Source organism: Diadema antillarum, unplaced genomic scaffold, assembly GCF_040938485.1.
Source record: "Diadema antillarum isolate AM-2024a unplaced genomic scaffold, OU_Dant_1.0 seq00000248_RagTag, whole genome shotgun sequence".
NCBI classification, from domain to species: Eukaryota; Metazoa; Echinodermata; class Echinoidea; order Diadematoida; family Diadematidae; genus Diadema; species Diadema antillarum.
In genome coordinates this window covers 1,553,975-1,560,283 of record NW_027271292.1, presented here as the reverse complement: position 1 = coordinate 1,560,283, position 6,309 = coordinate 1,553,975, and positions in this window count along the sequence as shown.

The window sequence follows — 6,309 nt, the reverse complement described above, 5'->3', positions numbered from 1 at the left end:
TGGTTCCTTTAAAGGCATGAGTCCCTTAACTCATGTCGTCCTGACATTTTTATTGTTTTGAACCCTTGAACTTAACCTGTTAACATCCCCAGAGGTTCTCTGTTTCTAGTATAGTTGTACTTCAATACAAGGCAAAACAACTGTCAAAACTCTGCTTTTCAGCAAGTAGTTACCCTACCACTATGCCCCGCTGTTAAAGAATATTTTTTTTTTCAAAAAAAAAGTTCATGCTAGAAAGGATACACACCTGTAAATGGGAAGGAATATTGTAAAAAATGATCTACACCTTGCACAGAAAGATACAAAGAATTTAATATTCAGTGTTACTTTGTTCATCAAAAGCTGAGAGTATGTCAAAATAAGAGTTCCACATGATTACAAGATCATTTCAATGCTGGTCTCAAAACAACAATAACAAAATGGAAAGAAATGATGATAGCAACAACAAATGAAGGCATCTCTACAAATCACTTCATGAAGTCACTGACTGAACTGCTAAACTCTTTACATATTTGTGGTGAGTTCAGGCATGTAGTAGAGGAGTATTTTCTATGCAAACTTTTTGATGTAAACAATTATGTCACAATGGAGGTAGAAAAAAAATGTTATGTGATATCCTTTAATAGTTACACAAATAATAATGCTGAATCACAGGCAGACAAGAAAATGCTTGATATATACAGCTCAAAGGCTGACCGTCACTGACCCATCGACTCATCCAAAAGTAGCTGGTTATTTGGCTACAATTTTTGTCAGGGACCGATACCCATTGTGTTTGGCACGTCCCACTGAGGTACAGTACACAAAGCATGTGACTCCTCCCCCACCCCCCTTTCTGATGGTGTTATTTGACCATTACTCCAGCAAGGAATGTAGGTAAAAGCTTGTATATTAAGGATCTTTTCTTTGAATGTTTTCACATCTCTGGTGCATCCTCTACATGCATTTATCTCCAGATCTCCATGAGTGAGTAGAGAATTTTAAAAGCATATTCAGGACCTGTTTTGTAACATGTAGACGGTGACAAACTTTCAAAGATCTTCTCTCGTTGGAGTGTCTTTCTCACACCTAGGTAGTCTTCATTCAGTTTCATTGTGGAGACTCTGAAAGAATCCCCTCTTCTCCATTCTCTTTACCGCATGGTTAACAATATCAGCATGAGTGCAGGTGTGAATCGGTTTACCGTGTGAATCTAGCCTCCTCTTCAAGAACCAGAGGCACAAACTCATTATATCCATCGATGCTCTTAGTTCCTGCTGATTTCTGACCTAGTACCACTGTCAAAATCTTCCAGTTATGAATAAAAATTGCCTTAAGCATATCTTTGTGTCAGTACACTTCTTTAAATTCTGTACATTTACTGTACTTCTTGTGTCAAAGGCTCATGTTCAATTGTGTTTATCATCTTTCTACTTATATACTGTTAAACCACAAGTTTTTGAGAACATGGAATTTTGCAAATTTTGCAAGGAGAAAAGATTCACAAAATTAAAATGCATGCAAAAGTTCTTGTCTACATTATATGCATTAGATGCAAGTGGCAATTCATGAAAATTTCATACCATGAATATTTTTGTTTTTACAGCACTCTGTGATACATTTGTGGGAACTACAGATCAAAGAATGACTCACTTTTACATCATTTGGCATCTTTACAGTAAGTGATGTTCCAATATTACTTTGAAAGGGCAGGGGTTTTTATCACCTTAGTTTGTATGTTTCTGTAAATATACAGCAGTAAATTTTATTAAGTTATTTCTCGCAAGCAGGAGCACGGGAACTCCACTGAAATTATATACTCAAAATCATTGATAGATATGCATTCAAATCATGTTGGCTGTCTAAAATTATACCTATTCATACAAACCAGGGTACCTCCAGAAAATCATGACAAAATTATTTACAGCTACATTCTTTTGGCATGACACAAAAACCCATAGATAGCTAGTGAATTCACAGGTCAATGGTCAACACTCTATAGTGAATCCAGTCCATTCCAATCATCACACAACTTACAACTAACTCTATAAATGGGTAATTTTCTGCCAATTTGGAAATGTTGAAAAAAGTCGACTGACAAGCTTATTAGATGGTCTGTGAATCCTGCAACAATAGAAACTTTATATCTGTATGGATACAGCCTGAACTGGGCCAGGGATGACTCAAAGCAATACGCAGAATTTTGCCAATGTTTGACAGAAATGGTCATTTTATGAATGCAAAGTGTGATTTCTTTGTTAATAGACTGGGTCATGGAGAAGTAGTGTAATACCATAACAAATAGTCATTATAAGAGGTACAAGTCCTTCAGTTATTGATGGTGTTTCTATAGAACTTCACAACACTTGTTCTGACAAGGACTTTTCAAATAAAATAAAAATTCTCTGGAGGATTCAAATCATTCCTTTTCAACCTGGTCTAATACATGGGCAAGTTACAAGACAAAATTTTAAACATTTCGGCTAAATCATAAAGGGCATTATGATCACTTTGTAGTTGTTGTTTTTTACTACTTCATGATTAAAGACAAGGCTGTGAGTGATCTGAAATACACTTTGGAGAATTATATAGTTACTAGCAGCACCCGTGGAAATCCACGGGTCTGAGGGGTTTTATTTTTTTTTCTCATAATACGATTTTGCACATTTTTATTGAAGAAATAAAAAGAAAAGTCTTCTCATTCTTTCGTTAATTGTGCTGTCTTCTAAATGACCACCCTTCCCAGAAATTTTATAATACATTTTTGTAGTATATGCCAGGCGATCCGGTCCATTGGTAGGGATCATTCCCGCCACTACTTGCTTTTATTATAGAACTTGAGTTTCGAGGGGTTATTTGCACCCGTTGAAGTCCAACAGTTGTCTTGTTGCCCCTCACCCCTCCCCCCCCCCTCACGCACACACATATTTCCACCTCCGCAGGGCAAAAAACAAAAACATTCAGGGAAAAATTACCAAAAACGCAAATGAGATTCCCCGAAAGTTCTGCCCACAGGTTGTTCCCGTCGAAACGGGAAGATATTAACACTATGACTTTGATTACCCCCTGCTCTTGCATCCACGCGGGCACCCGCGGGAATCCACGGCTGGTCTCAAGGCCTCGGTTTGTTTTGTGTTTTTTTTTTCATGTTTCTTTTCCCCACGTTATGAGAGAAAAATAAGATATTTTCGTCTTCATAATTTTGCTCCCTCCTTTTTGTTTTTAATCACCAAAACTTGGCTTGATATATCATATTAATATAGAACTACATCTGCTTCAGATTGTACATTATCATAATTAATATTAGGCCTACAATTATTGCTCCTATTATTGTTATTATTATATCATTATTATCATTATCCTTATCATTATTATTGTTATTATTATTATTATTATTATCATCATCATTGTTATTATTTGGGGAGGGGGAGATCATAGTCATCAGGTTTAATAGGCACCCGTGGGAGTAGGTTCTCACGACCTCGTATTTTTTTTTTCTTTAATATTTTTCCCATGTTATGGAAGAAAGAAGAATATACTGTATACATCACTGCATTCGTCTTCATTTGCTCCCTCTTTTTTTTTGTCACCAAAACCTGGTTTGATAGACCATAGAACCACACATTCTATTTCCACTTGCAATTTTAAAAATAGGCGGTCGGCAAAGCGAGGTTTTCCTCTACGTCCGCTCATTTATGAATATGTATGATTACAGCAGCTCTGCAGTAAACGAATGGACACAGCTGCGCGTGTAATCTGATATGTAAGGGTACGATCGGCAAATATATTTAGCCGCGTCCTAAACGGTCTGCGTACAATGACACCGGACTTGAGAGCAAACGGCGAGCAAACTAAATGACGTACCTGAGCTGCATAGTATTCTGCAGTTGTGCAAAATACAATTAAATACCAACGTTCGTTGTTTCCATTTGGGGACGCCAATAATGGCGAACTGTACGTAAATGCCCTTGTAGTCCATATCACGCACACACAGATTCGTGTATGTAACCATCGTCAATACATTCAGTACACGAAACAGGCGGAGGCAAAGGTACATCACAGAACTATATACACACAGTGTAGTGTGTGTATGAGAGTTCTGCGAGGTACATTGTGTGTGTGCGTGCGCGTCCGCCGGAAGATGTCAGAGATTTCGCTGCACCATCATCTTTAGTATCCCCCAGTGTCTCTGCAAGCTAAAAGATGGAAGATCGAGAAAGCAGGAGGCCAGCGCAGGTTCCGTGAATATTGAAACGCTCGGCTCTTTCGTCACGCACAAAAATGCATTATGCATGTTGCTAATTAATTTTTCTTTTTCGTCCTCGACGTCGACACGGAGGCGGAGAGGGGACGAAAGCCGCGCCATTCGATGTAGGATACTCTCCTGCGGCCGACGGCACCGGTCGCAACTGCCCGGAGCCGACGGCTCGGGAGGAGATAGAGAAACCAGCAACGCCGAAATAAAACAGGAAATACATAAGGCCGCGACAACAACAACAACTTCGAGTATTATAGTATAGGACTATCACATATCAACCTTGATACCTTCCACATAAAAATTTTACACTTACATTTAAGTCGCACCACTGCGATTGAAACAGCATTGCACGTTGTCTGCCATGGCTCACAGTTTGTTTGTTTGTTTGTTTGTTTGTTTGTTTGTTTGTCTGTCTGTCTGTTTGTTTGTTGAATGTGTAGTTCATTTCTGTGCAAATATATGATTTCAGTTTACAGCACAAGGATTGGAAGTCAAGCGGGAGACCATAAGTAAGTTACAGTGAATACATGCCTGCATCATTCGGAGAAAGATTACAAGACTGAGTGATTAGCAAGTTAAAATGATTATTAAATCAACATCATATATATGGAAATGTACAAAATTATGCAATTCAGCCATCTGGCAGCAAATGAATTTTCAATAGACCATAACTACTACTAGAAGTATAGAGAGTACATTGCTCCATGTTCAACCTTTTCCCGAAACCTTGTCTGAAAACACAAAGAGCACTGGATGAAAAGGCATAAAAAAGGTGAAGAAAGACATAGCTTGAAATATGTACATCACTGAAATCGGAGCAAGGAAAGGGAAGTGGGGAAAGAGAAGAATGAGACTAGAATAGTAGACAGCTATCGCATGGGTCACAGCTCAAAAGAACTTCTATTACCACCTTCCCCCTGAGATGTCACTGAAAAGAACCTGCTCCTTTAACAGGAGTCTGGAAATTTTCTTCAGAGAATGTTTCATATCTCTGGAGCTGACATCCACTTATCATACACCTGTCAATAGGTGTGGTCCTTCCAATGGTTCTACTTTCTTTCCAGAGTCCTCCTATCAAATCCAATCACAGTATTATGTGCACACAAGTTATCTTTCTTTGTCACCTGTCAGACAGTTTGTGATCATCTCCAGTCACCCACCATGGAAGATGAAAGTTGTATTCAGGGGTAATCAACCCAAATAAATGAACTTTGGGTTGAACTTTGGGAATAAGTTGAATTCTGCTACCAAGCGCAGGTATTAAGTTCTGTGTCTTTCCATTTCAAGGCAATATCTGGAATAGTGGAACAAATTTGAGACGACTTCTGTGTTGTTTATTCATTGATAGTTTTATATGAATGTTCAAATATGTACTGCACAGGTACCATTCTGTGTGAAAGTGAAATAAAAAAACAAATTAACACTGCATTTACTGCTTCTCAACAAAGTGCCAGAGATGATCTAAAGTTTGAGAGAATTTTGAGATGTCATAACATTTCTACTCTAACTGGGAGATAGGCCTACATGTACAACTTGTACATTATGTATCATGACTATCAAAACTCACAATGCTTTAACTGTACCATGCAAAACTGTATTTTATAATGTTAGTTGAATTGTCAGTGTGATGTGCATGGGTGATTGGCTTGGCAGTCTACTGATGCAATTGTTATAGCTGATCACTATGCATGTGGGAGAGTAATACATGGAAGTAACATGACCAGAATCATTCTGAGTTTCCTGCCAATACTTTAGTAGCGAAAAGCTTTTACATGAAGGGGGTGAGAAAAAAAACACTTCTGTGATGATTAACGCAGCTAAAGACACAACTCCCCAGCAAAATTCAGCATAATGTTATATTTTGTCCAATGTTTCTCCTGTCAGTATGAATGACAGAACTTATCATCTTGCCAAATTTTACCCAAATCATATCATGTTGCCACACGACACACATTAAAGGGACTGTACAGTACTGGTTCAGGTAGGGATTCATGTTTTGCACATTCCTAAGTGAGATAATGAAAAGCCTCTTGTGAAATATGAAAGAGCATGTAATTTTAAGAAGGATTCAA